This window comes from Salvelinus sp. IW2-2015, unplaced genomic scaffold, assembly GCF_002910315.2.
Source record: "Salvelinus sp. IW2-2015 unplaced genomic scaffold, ASM291031v2 Un_scaffold1861, whole genome shotgun sequence".
NCBI classification, from domain to species: Eukaryota; Metazoa; Chordata; class Actinopteri; order Salmoniformes; family Salmonidae; genus Salvelinus; species Salvelinus sp. IW2-2015.
In genome coordinates, this window is record NW_019943226.1 from 232,177 (window position 1) to 246,995 (window position 14,819).

Below are 14,819 nucleotides of genomic sequence, written 5' to 3' on the forward strand. Positions count from 1 at the left end.
TAAGTTGTTTTGTTACAAATGGCTAGCGACCATGTTTTTCACTGCCTCGCTGGCTGCTCATACTTATCTGGTCTAAATAAGAAGCGCATGACACATTACATCTGGGAGAGGAAATATCTTCTGTCCTCACTGGACTATAAAGTTGTGATGTGGTTAGGAGTTTGTGTCGACGCCAATGGATATGATTTGTTTTTCTTCCCATTCTGTCTCTGACCTTTTAACGATGTACAGTCTATCAACGTGACGAATAAGACAATTCTAGTGGGAACGCAAGTATCTATTTGTTGAGTGAGTGAAAGCAAACTTAATACACGCATTTTGTACAGCTAGAAGTAGACTGTGTGTCTTGTGGATGAGCTGCCGGTCTTGGAGCCTCATTTTCATTCTCCTCATGAAACCTAAATCGTCCATGGTATATGAAGCCCTGTGACTTGTCTGCCCTGACCTTGGCCTCCTCTGAGCCTCCCCTCTCATCTAATGTGGAAGGGGAGCAGGCTTTTCCTGGCCACTGCTGACAGCATGTGTTGCTCTTTGTCTGCGCTGCGGTACAGCCTGCTGTAACTGGTATCACCCTGTCTCTGGGGGGGTGGAGGGAGGGAGAGACAGCAACATTCAATGTGAAATCATTGTGTATCATGTTGGGCCTTCCAGACATGCTGGTTACATTACAGTACAGTACATGTTATACAGGGGGGCCCATCCCCTGACGCCTGCCCCTACATACCCACAGAGGAGGGGCCCATGACAGTGGCTCTCTGGTCAGCCAGGCAGGGGGGGTTTGGTCTGAGGAGATCAGAATTAGTTATTAGGGATGTGACAGGCAGTAAATCGCAGGGCTGTAATTTCCTCCACTCAGATTTATAGCCCGGCCCCCAAGGGGCCTCTACAGTACAGCAACGACCACTCTTAGCTCTCCATCCAAAGGTCATTGTAATTCACACACACACACACCCTCCAGCACCCCATCCCCCTATGCTGGCCTGCTCAGGCCCAGGCTTCTGGGGTGGCGGTGGAGGGGTTGACATTTCAGACCTTTGTCAGGTCTTTGTGGCTGGTGATCGATGTGTCAGCTCGTCTCTCGCTAACATGTCCATCTCCATCCTTTATAAGTCATTCCTCACCCAGGGGGGGCTGCTTCACATGTAGCAGGCCTGGGAACATGGGAACATGGGAATGACTGGTCCTCTGGGACGTGTCTATCAACATATCTTCTGATCTATAGTGCTGAGGCATCCTGTCAAACACAACAGATTTATAGAAATATAATCCCTAGACTTGAAAGGGAATTCCCATTCTAGGTATTCTATTTCTATGAGAGTCTTATTGAGTCCCAGAAGGACTGGATCTCTGTGTGAAATCAAAATGCTGCTGCTCATATTGTTTAATTTCCCAATTAATATTGGAAGTCATGCTGTTTAAAAGCTGCTCAGAGAGTATCCCATTACGAATCTCATCACGGTCAATCTGGCTGCATAAAATCATTACACCAAATAGCTGAGTGAATTCTAGCGATTCCCTGCTTTCATGGCGTGGTTCATTAAGTCACTAGTTAATTGTGAATGACTAATTGGTGGTGAGCTGATTATGCACTAATGACTGACCTAAGGGCATTATTGTCATTAATGATGTATACAGTACCAGTCAAAAGTRTGGACACACCTACTCATTCCAGGGTTTTTCTTTATTTTTACTATTTTCTACAATGTAGAATAATAGTGAAGACATCAAAACTATGAAATAACACATATGGAATCATGTAGTAACCAAAAAGGTGTTAAACAAATCAAAATATATTTTATATTTGAGATTCTTCAAATAGCCACCCTTTGCCTTGATGACAGCTTTGCACGCTCTTGGCATTCTCTCAACCAGCTTCATGAGGTAGTCACCTGGAATGCTTTTCCAGCAGTCTTGAAGGAGTTCCCACATATGCTGAGCACTTGTTATATATACCGTGTAGTCGTTTAGGTTCATACAGCGGCCGTTTGTCAGAATCCATTTGTTGTTACAGGAGCAGAAGAGATGCATCATTGAAAAACCCATTTTGAAAATCACAAGTGAATGGCAGTTGTTGTATATTGATGCTTGTCTCCTATGCACACTGTAGTCATAGATCTGTGAGGGTTCATTCTCCTATGCACACTGTAGTCACAGATCTGTGAGGGTTCATGAACTGCTCAGTGCTTATACAGATTACCTTCTTGAATATTTAAAGGTGAGGAAATGAGCCTGAAATGAGCCTGCTCGTTGGGCTGAAACTCATTGTGCTGTGGAGCGTCCTCTGGGACACCCCTGGGCATTCTCTCTGGCTGCCTCGCTGGCTGGTCAACCGATGCTGGCTCAGGTGTCCACTTAACTGGCTTCTCATTGACCAAGGACTGCCTTTACAGAATAACCTCTGCATCGCTACTGTTTCAGCTGTAGCTGTAAGCCTTATCTTGGAAACTTAAAGTACAGGATGAATTAATGTATCCTGAACTTTGATATTTGCCCATGTGGATGTCTATATTGATATACCCATACAGAGTTACAGGTTACAGTAGGGTTTTTATTAGACTCTTTTGTCTAGTAAAGGAGGAGATGATAGGAGATGTACAGTACAAACACTGTACCGGATGGATATATGTGCCTCTTTCTCTCCGAGCTATCTCTGAAAGGTAGATAGTGAGAACATTGTCTTCATCGTATATTTATAAGCTGGGTGATTCTCATGAAACCCGTTTTACCATGGCAGTAGCAAATTGAGTTTGAAAACCATGATGCATCTTCAACAATCAATCTATCATTCATAGGCTGCCCTGTCCTCTCTCATAGTAGATTAGGTACTGTACATATAACAGCAGAGATATTGAAATATTGAAGAGATAGTCGAGCAGCGTGATAAAACCAGCTGTACTATATGAAGAGTGGATATACTGTAGTTCCTGATAAGTAAAGTATACAGTTGAAGTTGGAAGTTTACATACACTTAGGTTGGAGTCATTAAAACTCGTTTTTCAACCACTCCACAAATTTCTTGTTAACAAACTATAGTTTTGGCAAGTCGGTTAGGACCTTCTTATAGCTGCGACCCCGTTAACGGGATCGATATGACAACAGCCAGTGAAAGTGCAGGGCGCCAAATTCAAACAACAGAAATCTCATAATTAAAATTCCTCAAACATACAAGTATTTTATACTATTTTAAAGGTAATCTTGTTGTTAATCCCACAACAGTGTCCGATTTCAAAAAGGCTTTACAGCGAAAGCACCACAAATGATTATGTTAGGTCACAGAAGTCACAGAAAAACACAGCCATTTTTCCAGCCAAAGACAGGAGTCACAAAAAGCAGAAATAGAGATAAAATTAATCACTAACCTTTGATGATCTTCATCAGATGACACTCATAGGACTTCATGTTACACAATACATGTATGTTTTGTTCGGTAAAGTTCATATTTATAGCAAAAAAATCTCAGTTTACATTAGCGCYTTATGTTCAGTAGTTCCAAAAACATCCGGTGATTTTGCAGAGAGCCACATCAATTTCCAGAAATACTCATAATAAACGTTGATCAAAGATACAAGTGTTATACATGGAATTTTAGATCCACTTCTCCTTAATGCAACCGATGTGTCAGATAAGCTTTACGGAAAAAGCAAACCATGCAATAATCTGAGTACGGCGCTCAAAGCCCAATCGAGACAAAAAGATAACCGCCATATTGTGCAGTCAACAGAAGTCAGAAATAACATTATAAACATTCACTTACCTTTGATGATCTTCATCAGAATTCACTCCCAGGAATCCCAGTTCCACAATAAATGTTTGTTTTGTTCGATAATGTCCATCATTCATGTCCAAATAGCTACTTTTGTAAGTGCGTTTTGAAAACAAATCCAAAGTCACGAAGCGCGTTCACTAGGAGCAGACGAAATGTCAAAAAGTTCCGTTACAGTCCGTAGAAACATGTCAAACGATGTATAGAATCCATCTTTAGGATGTTTTTAACATAAATCTTCAATAATGTTCCAACTGGAGAATTCCTTTGTCTTCAGAAAAGCAAATGGCACAGAGCACTCTCAAAGCATTCTGCCAGACCTCTGACTCATTCCCCTCTCATTRGGCCCCACTTCACAGTAGTAGCATCAGACAAGGTTTTATAGACTGTTGACATCTAGTGGAAGCCTTAGGAAGTGCAACATGACCAATATCCCACTGTATCTTCAATAAGGGCTGAGTTGAAAATTGACCAACCTCAGATTTCCCACTTCCTGGTTGGATTTTTTCTCAGGTTTTTGCCTGCCATGTGAGTTCTGTTATACTCACAGACATCATTCAAACAGTTTTAGAAACTTCAGAGTGTTTTCTATCCAAATATACTAATAATATGCATATATTAGCAACTGGAACTGAGGAGCAGGCAGTTTACTCTGGGCACCTCTGGGCACTTTATTCATCCAAGCTACTCAATACTAGCCATAAGAAGTTAGGACATCTACTTTGTGCATGACACAAGTAATTTTTCCAACAATTGTTTACAGACAGATTATTTTCAACTTATAATTCACTTGGTTTCACAATTCCAGTGGGTCAGAAGTTTACATGCACTAAGTTGACTTGTGCCTTTAAACAGCATGTGAAAATTCCAGAAAATGATGCTCATGGCTTTAGAAGCTCCTGATAGGGCTAATTGACATAATTTGAGTCAATTGGAGGTGTACCTGTGGATGTATTTCAAGGCCTACTTCAAAACTCAGTGCCTCCTTGCTTGACATCATGGGAAATCAAAAGAAATCTGCCAAGACATTCAGGAAAGAAAATTTGTAGAACCTCCACAAGTCTGGTTCATCATTGGGAGCAATTTCCAAATGCCTGAAGGTACCACGTTCATCTGTACAAACAATAGTACGCAAGTATAAACACCATGGGACCACGCAGTCGTCATACAGCTCAGAAGGAGGCGCGTTCTGTCTCCTAGAGATGAGCATACTTTGGTGCGAAAAGTGCAAATCAATCCCAGAACAACAGCAAAGGACCTTGTGAAGATGCTGGAGGAAACAGTACAAAAGTATCTATATCCACAGTAAAACGAGTCCTATATCGACATAACCTGAAAGGCCGCTCAGCAAGGAAGAAGCCACTGCTCCAAAACCGCCATAAAAAAAGCCAGACTACGGTTGCAACTGCACATGGGGACAAAGATCGTACTTTTTGGAGAAATGTCCTCTGGTCTAATGAAACAAAAATATAACTGTTTGGCCATAATGACATCGTTATGTTTGGAGTAAAAAGGAGAGGTTTTCAAGCCGAGAACACCATCCCAACCGTGAAGCACGGGGTGGCAGCATCATGTTGGGGTGCTTTGCTGCAGGAGGGACTGGTGCACTTCACAAAATAGATGGCATCATGAGGCAGGAAAATGATGTGGATATATAGAAGCAATATCTCAAAAACATCATTAGGAAGTTAAAGCTTGGTCGCAAATGGGTCTTCCAAATGAACTATGACCCTAAGCCTACTTCCAAAGTTGGCAAAATGTCTTAAGGACAAGAAATTCAAGGTATTGGATGGCCATCACAAAGCCCTGACCTCAACCTATAGAAAATGTGTTGGCAGAACTGAAAAAGCGTGTGCGAGCAAGGAGGCTTACAAACCTGACTCAGTTACACCAGTCTGTCAGGAGGAATGGGCCAAAATTCACCCAACTTATTTTGGGAAGCTTGTGGGTTCATTCCCACGGGGGACCAGGATGAATATGTATGAACTTTTCAATTTGTAAGTCGCTCTGGATAAGAGCGTCTGCTAAATGATTAAATGTAAATGTAAATGTTGTGGAAGGCTACCCGAAACGTTTGACCCAAGTTAAACAATTTAAAGGCAATGCTACCAAATAGTAATTGAGTGTATGTAAACGTCTGACCCACTGGGAATGTGATGAAAAAAATAAAAGCTGAAATAAATCATTCTCTCTACTATTATTCTGACATTTCACATTCTTAAAATAAAGTGGTGATCCTAACTGACCTAAGACAGGGAATTTTTACTAGGATTAAATGTCAGGAATTGTGAAAAACTGAGTTAATGTATTTGGCTAAGGTGTATGTAAACTTCCGACTTCAACTGTATATACACATCTTTGAGATCACACCAACAAGGGTTTGGGATCTTGTCTTAATGTCTTGTTCAACGCCTGGGTGGTTCCCACAATCCTCTCTGATGGGCAATTATTAAAGTTGTGATGCGTATAACAATAGCTCCCTTCTCAATTCAGAGTTTGTTGTTGCTATGGCTTGCATCATTTGTTTTTTTCAGAGAAAGGGGCATCTAGAGGTTATTTAATCTGTTTGTCTCATCTTTAAGATTCTGCTAGGGTTTGGAAGTTACATGTACTATAGTAACAATCATTTTCAACACCCTCTCTCTCTTCTTGAAGTCTCCTACTGGCGTGCCCACGGGGGTATTGAAGTATTTCCCATCGTTTCCAGCACTCTTTTTACAATACCTCTCCATATTCAATACATTGCCTTGTATTGAAGCCTCTGAATCATGATCCACTGGTGCCTCTTCAAATGACTGATGTCCGTATACTTTGGGCCTTGTTTTAGTCTAGTAGCATAAGCCTCCCTGTCCTGAGCTGAATGTCAAACGCACTCACAGATGCATATAGGCTGTCTTTGGATTACACACCCCGTGAGGGAACTCCCAGTGTTCCTCCATTTCTTGTCTGTACTGACGTCCTCCTTATCTCCTCCAGTCGTTTCAATTAGAGCTTCACCGCCGAGGATTGGGCCTGACATACTGTAGTCATTATAGGCTCGGCGCTCAGGTAATGACAGGAGAGGGAGCAGTATACACAACTGGGTCCACTTCCTGGATAGAGTTAGTTCTATTTTGGGCCATTTTTAAAAGCTCCCCTCAGTTTTTCTGCTCTCTTGGCCTGACCGGGACAAACTGTTGGCCCTAACTATATAATTGGGACCATGAGTTTTTCCTGACAGGGAAATACTTTATACTGCACATAACTCATTAAGTAATCCATTTTATAAAGTAAACCCTCTACCTTAAACCCCCCTGTTCCCCCTCCTACAGCCTAATTTAGAACAGCAAGGCTCACTGTCTTGATGCTAATCTCGTCTCCCACAGACTCACACCTCTGAAGTACAGACTGAGACAGCGTTCGTTCTGATCAACACCTCCCAATTATCACTTACAGCAGCTTGTCGGGGGCCTTGGGGGTTGCAGGAGTACAGCCGAGCTGCGTTAGAGCAGCGTTTGCCAGCACACAGAGGCCCCTAACATTCTCTTCCCAATCCAGGACCTCTCTCTCTTGCTTACTGGGCTCCCTATGCCCCTGGTTTTGGCGCCCATTCAACTGTACACTCTTAGAATGAAGGGTGACTTGAGAAAACCTGGAGTTCCTCAAGGAATCATTGCAGTCAATACGTTCATATTTTCATCTTTGGTTGGTTTAGAGTTCTTGGAGGAACCTTTTAATATTTCAATGTGGCGCGTGCGGAGCACTTTGAATTTATATCGCCATTGGATTTGTTGCGCTGCCAGACTCAGAAGATATGTGGTTTTAGGCGATGGCTACATGGGTTAGACTGTACGATGAAAGCCACGCCTCCAATAAGCTACACCTTCTATCTTCTGATAGGCTGCTGCTGCTACAATATATTTTTAAAGTTCCAAATTGAACCCCTCCCAACACAAAAAGGTTGAACCTTTACACAGAGATTCTTCAAATAACCTTTTCAGTGGGCTTCCTCAAGGAACCTTTTTGACCTGAAAAGGTTCCCTTACAGTGGCAATCATTTGAACCACAAAAGGTTCTTCAAGGCTCCTTTATGTCTAAGAGTGTACTGGATATAGGTAGCTAGTTAGATGTGGTTCCCACTAGATCTGTGCTTGTATAACCACAGCAGATGTTGAAGGTCTCTGTAAGTGAAGCAGAAAGATTGGGTTATCACGCGAGCGTGTGCATCCCTGTACACTCAGGGGCTTTGCACTCTGTTTCACCTATCTCTCCATCTCCAGCTCTCTCTGCCAGTGGGCTACTTTGGTATCTGGACACATCTGGATGAGTTGCTTCCAATGAGAGGCGAAATCACCAAGTGAAGAAGCTCATTATTGTCTTAACACCCCCTATGCTCTCCTCCACTTCACCTAGCATCTTATTTATGAGGCCTTTTCCTAGGAATATCATTTCACCGTTCTACATTACTTACTGGAGTGGATTGAGACACATTGTTTGTGGATATGAATCATTTGAAACGGTAGGAACATTTGAAATAGTTTTTGCTTTCGGATAGTTGAAATACCGTGTTACGCTCTGCCTGACATGCGTAATGGAGGCGACCATGTTTATATCACCAAACTAAAAACTAAACAGTGTAATCTTCACTTTGATGACACAGTGAGTCACTATATGTGGCCGGGGACAGAAAACAACTCCAGGATATTGAATATAAATGTAAACAACGTAAGCAGAATAACTCATTTAAAGGACTCTGTATTATACCTGTAACTAGATCAGCGTCTACAACCGTGACATACATTACAATCGCTAGATATAAACAACAAATACATCAGCTAGTTTGGTACTAAAGTGTTATCTTGGTAGTTTGATGAGCGTTGCCTGTGCAAGTTGTGTGACTTCCCCCCCACCTTTTCGCTTTCCTTGCAATCCGTGTGATGGTTTGGATGCGAGACCATGCCGTTAATTAAATAGTGTGAGGGTGTGATCAAACCGAGCCAAGTCGAGCAAACACCCATTCAGGCCCGCATACCCACAATGTACTGCTGCTTTGGCTTCCTGTTTGATCAGATTCCTACTTTCTGAAGAGTGTATTACAGATGAGCTGTGTTCGAATACCCATACTGACATACTGTATACATAATGAGTATATACTACATACTATTAGGGTGTGTTTGTAAATTCAGAGCATTGTCAGATTGACCGTTTGTAAATTCAGAGCATTGTCAGATTGACTGTTTGTAAATTCAGAGCGCTTCGCTCTCAGAGCATTCACAGCGCACACTAGCAGTCAAGCACCCAAGCTAACTGGCTAACTTTGGCTAGCTTACTAGCTACTTCCAGAGACAAATTACCATTTTAATCACCTTAGCAGAGCTGGTTAGGCTGTTTTCATGTTATCCAGAGCGTTGGTGACTGTAACTGTGCTGCTGGCAACAATTTAATTACGCTTCTTTGCCGATGTTTACTGACACCGGCCATATTCAAAGGGTGTTGGATGTTCATAAATTCAATCTAGAGTGCCAGAATGCGCTCTGGGTTTTCTTAACCTCTCTGGTACAAGTGGGACGCTAGCATCCCACCTCGACAACAGCTAGTGAAATTGCAGGGCACCAAATTCAAAACAACAGAAATCCCATAATTAAAATTCCTCAAACACACAAGTATTATACACCATTTTAAAGATAAACGTTTTGTAAATCCAACCACAGTGTCCGATTTCAAAAAGGCTTTACGGCGAAAGCACACCACGTGATTATGTTAGGTCAGTGCCTAGCCACAAAAACCATACAGCCATTTTCCAACCAAGGAGAGATCATCTTTGATGATCMTCATCTGGTGGCACTCCCAGGTCTCCATGTTAGACAATAAATGTTCGTTTTTGTTCGATAATGTCCCTCTTTATGTCCAAAAACCTCAGTTTTGTTGGTGCGTTTAGTTCAGAAATCCAAAGGCACAATGCGCGCTCTCAACATCAAGATGAAAAGTCAAAAAACTACAATAAAAGTTAGTAGAAACATGTCAAACGATGTTTAAAATCAATCCTCAGGTTGTTTTTGTCATAAATAATCAATAATATTTCAAACGGACAAAAGCTTCATCAATAGAAAAGGAGAAACAAGAAAGGCGTGTTCCTGATCACGCGCGTGGCTCATGTCTGGAAGTTTCCACTGTCAACTCATTGAAAGTACTGTATCTCCCTCATTTTTCAGAGTAAAAGCCTGAAACAATGCCTAAAGACTGCATGTAGAGGAAGCCATAGAGACCGTGAACTGGGTCCTAAGTCTTTGTATGGTGGATAGGCTTTCAATGGAAAAACAGCCTTTCAAAATAATAGTCCTTCCTGGTTGGATTTTCCTCAGGTTTTTGCCTGCCATATCAGTTCTTTTATACTCACAGACATTATTTTAACAGTTTTGGAAACATTAGAGTGTTTTCTATCCAAATCTACTAATTATATGCATATCCTAGCTTCTCTGCCTGAGTAGCAGGCAGTTTAATTTGGGCACGCTTTTCATCCAAAATTCCGAATGCTGCCCCCTACCCTAGTGAAGTTAAATCAGAGCGTTTTGCTCTCGGAGCTTTCAGAGCGCAACGGCAGTCAAGCACCCAAGCTAACGTTGGCTAGCTACTTCCAGACACAAATGAGAGAACACCTCACTCTGACCATTTTACTCGCCCAAGATGAGCTGGTTAGACTGTTTTCATGTTATCCAGAGCGTTGGTGACTAACTGTGCTGCTAGCAACAATTTAATTACGCTTTTTTTTGCCGATGTTTACTGGCACCGGTCATATTCAATGGGTGTTGAGTGTTCGGAAATTCATCAGTTATTCTTTGCTCTGGCACACTCAGATGAGAGTGCTCTGAAATCGGAGTAGATAACCAGAATTACCAATGTCATTTGAAACGCACAACGACTATACAATTTAGCTAAGAATGATGTGAATAATCAAGTCAATAAACGTTAGGTAGTTAACGTTAGTTAGATAGCAGATAGTTAATATACTACCTGGCAAGTTTGATGTATTAGTAGCCAACTAACGTTAGGTAACTAGCTAACATACTGGTACATATTGCTGTAAGGATAGCGTAGCTAACAAATTGTCAGTCAGCGTAACTTAAAGTCATGACTTTATTACATTGCTCAACATTTTCTTAACATTTGTCATAACTAGTTAATTATTAATTAATTAATTTGTATCTGCTCTCATCAGGCTGCATATCATCAGGCTGCATATTTTCTGCCATTTTCTTCAAATCTGATAACGGGAAGCCTCACACAATTTCTGAAAAATTGCATTGTGGGCCCTAAAAGCACGGAGGTAGRGTACACTGCTTGTATACTTCATATTTTGACGAATTTAGTACGACATCCGGGAACTTTTGGCATTCTAACTATATCCATACTATGAATAATAAGCATACTATATACTAAATTCACGTCACAAATKGTACAGTTAGTGCAGTTAGTATGAGTATTTGAACACAGCTATGGAGTTTGTGTGGATGGGCGTTTTTGAAGTCTCCTCTTTTTTAATGGTGCTTTTCTTTAGTGCTTCCAATAGCAATCCTTCTCCGGGCTGGCAGTGTTGGCCTTTAGTGAGAGGCAGTGTTTAATAAAAGCATGTCAGCACCCTGTGGACCAGATCATTTCATTTTGAAGGAGGGATTTGGGTGGAGACAGCTGGTTTAACAGCTCAGCCAGTTAGAACTGAGTGAGGATAGAGGAGAGTGTGTGTTGTGTGTGTGTGTGTGTGGGTGTGTGTGTGTGTGTGTGTGTGTGTGTGTGTGTGTGTGTTGTGTGTGTGTGTGTGTGTGTGTGTGTGTGTGTGTGTGTGTGTTGTGTCAGAACTTGTACTGTACCCCACAGCCTTTTCTCCACCCTGCCACGGTTCTGTTCGCCACCCGAGCAGAATCAGTGTGTGTTCGTCAGGCGGAGGAGACATAAACATAAAACTGCTACCTCTCTCTGCTCTCTCAATGATTTGTTGCACTAGGGGAACATGGTAACATTTCGTAAAAAATACATGTTTCTCTGAAATGGCTGTACTAAGTTGACATGACGTTTTAAGTTAAGCTCAGAACTCTAAAATGTCCGATACCTGAAGGATGTTGTATATTGAGATGGAGCAGAGGGATATGGTCATGTGGTGGTTCTCCCTTTGGCCTTTGAGCCTGTCTGTTTCATTGACCCTGAGGACAACTTGCGAGAAACAACGTTGCAACGTAACTAAAACTGTGCAGGTATAGAAATAAATAGATTTTGGAAAATACCAATATGCCAACATGCAATTTCATATCTGAAGGACTTTATAGAGTCCAATACAATACCCAGCAATAATTAGAGGGCCAGTGCAGCACAGGAGTAAGAAAAATTCTTGCTTCTAATGGGGTCTCATTGTCATTGAAGGGCAAGTTACATGCTCCCAATTCCCCCATCTCTAAACACCACAGGCACAAAGGCACACAACACACACACACACACACACACACACACACACACACACACACACACACACACACACCACACCACGTCTTCATCACCCCCCTCTGAGCCCAGCCTCATGTTTGTTGATCGTCACTTGGTATTGACTTCTCAACTCACCTTGGAATCAAATCAAAACTTCCACCCCTCCTGCCACTCAAAAGGCACACAGCAGACACTAGTCTTGCATTTTTAATCCTCTACCTGGCCACTGTGCCCATCTTAAAGACCTGTCAGCTCCCAATGTGTTAATTTATGACAGGCTGAAGGTTTAAGTCATGTCGATGTCAGTCATTCTGTCAAGGTTGTTTACCTAAATGTACCAACACCAGAGAATATAGTAGAGTCTAGACAACACTTAGGGTGAGTGAGCGAGTAACAAAGTAGAACAGAAAATGGTTAGAGACGCCCACACTTCCCCCGCAGTCTCCCCGGCCAGAGAGAGTGTTTTTGGGATAATGACGGTCACATAGTGGACCTGTGGACCTCGGTCCTGCGGGGGTAATTGGCACATTGGTTCTGTGGCATTTAAATCCAGCCGTCAATTATCCATCTGCTGAGAGACGGATGGACGGGCACAGGCAGTTAGTAGAGAGAGACAGCATGCAGAGCTAAAGCTATCAGATAACACACACATCTATTCTGACTCCGTAAGGTTAYAGTTCAGYCACTCCTGCTTCAGTTGTCTGGATACCTGCTGTGTTATTGTTGTTGTTATATGACAGCATCTCATTAAGGAATACTTACAGAAGTTAGTTTGTGGCCAATTTATCTGTACAGGAGTGTTATTGTTCTCTTTATTGTTCTCTTTATTGATCGACTGAAATACGGACTCCCATCTTATTTCATAGGGCGTTACACTGACCAGTGGACAGTGACTGCCTTCCATGCTTGGCTTGTAATGCTAGCCTGTGCAGTGGTTCTGCCACCACACTTCTTTTTGCTTTGTGCTGACAYTACAGTACAGTAGTCATGCTTAAGTCCACTATGMCTGGCCCGGTGCCCACTAGTCTCCTCGGGGGCCAATCCTCTTACAGCCTGTGTGTAGAGATTACCATTAGAACATTCACCTTATATTCTCTGCCGAACCCAATTTGCACTTTTCCCAGAACTCACGGGTTTTAACCTGTTTTCTGTGGTGGTGGTGGTGGTGGTGGTGGTGGTGGTGTTGTTGTTGGTGGTGGTGGTGGTAGTGGTAGTGGTGGTGGTGGTAGTCGTCTGAAAACACATCGTCAAAGTCTGGGATATCCACAGTAAGATCAGGGAGTCAGTTTGTCTAATTTAGCCTACAGTGCAACCCAATGGGGAAAAGAAACATCAGGGAACCAGAACACCATCAATAACATAAAGGGATAATTACAAAAGGCTCTTTCCCCTTTGGATTGGGCACGATTAACAGAGTTTTTGAACTATGTCTGTGATCTGTGGGCTAGTCCATTGAGTATGACATGTGAGTGATGGGGTGGAGTTGGGGMGGGCTTGTWTAATGACGGTCTCATATTTCCTAACGATGTTGTGCGGTATGGATGCCAATGACATGGATGTCTTTGTGCGAACTGTTTTCTGGGTTGTGGTGTTGAAGATGAAGATGTATTGTGTGTTCTGGARGGTGRTGTGATGCTGACCTCTATGTTCTGTGTTGTTGCTGTACAGGAGTTTGCAGCCCTGACCAAGGAGCTGAACGTGTGCAGAGAGAACCTTCTGGAGAAGGAGGAGGAGATCTCTGAGCTCAAGGCCGAGAGGAACAACACCAGGGTACGTGGAGAGGAGACACACGAACGGGACAGCCCCTCGAAGCCTCCCAAAACTAGTCCACACCACTCTGTCAGCACCTTCTGGAGCAATTATTCAACATGCATTTTACATGGGATGCTTGTGTGGATATTGAAACAGGCCTAAGCTATGTTTCCATTTAGGCCCCACCCAACATAGCCTCTGCAGTTGCCTGATCGGGTAGTGTAGTGCAACACTGAAATCCTAGTGAAGTTCTACCAAGTTGAGTGAATATGTGTTTACTTTGAAAATGTGGTTGATGTCTGTATGTGTAATGGTTTCTTAATGCCTGGATGACTAAGGATTACAGTCTGTGGTTTTAAGCACAATGCTTGACGGACTCACAACACCAGAGCCCTGCTTAAATATGGTTTAGAAGTAAATTACTTCCTTGTTAAATACTGTGGCCGACACCAGTATGAGGAACTCTCACAAAACCATTGGTGAACCACATCATTATGTTATAACCTGCCACAGCGCGTGCGATGCCTAGAAGGGTTGTTTGGCCTAGCGAAGCGCAGTCAGGGTTAGAAACAAGGCATTTGGGATGTGGAGATGAAAGAAAACGGTCAATGTTTCACAGAATGACAGACAACAAAGCTGAAGTCACTACATGAACCTCTCCTCAGATCACTATCTCAGCGGAGCTTGGTGGATTACTACCAGGGAGATAGCATCATCATTAGCAATTAGCTTGCTCGATTAGTTGCTTGTCTGTGAGGCATGTGCATTCCCTCCAAAACACTAGGCCTTCACAGGACCAGGTTATGGGCCAAATCTAGACCCCAAAGCCTAGCTAGTTAGACTAGCCCACTTA

The 14,819-nt window shown here is 42.5% G+C and overlaps 1 pseudogene; it reads left to right on the forward strand.

The window, feature by feature from the left end:
- The window catches only part of LOC112072233 (liprin-alpha-2-like), a 130,356-nt pseudogene that overhangs the window by 57,678 nt on the left and 57,859 nt on the right, over positions 1–14,819 (forward strand).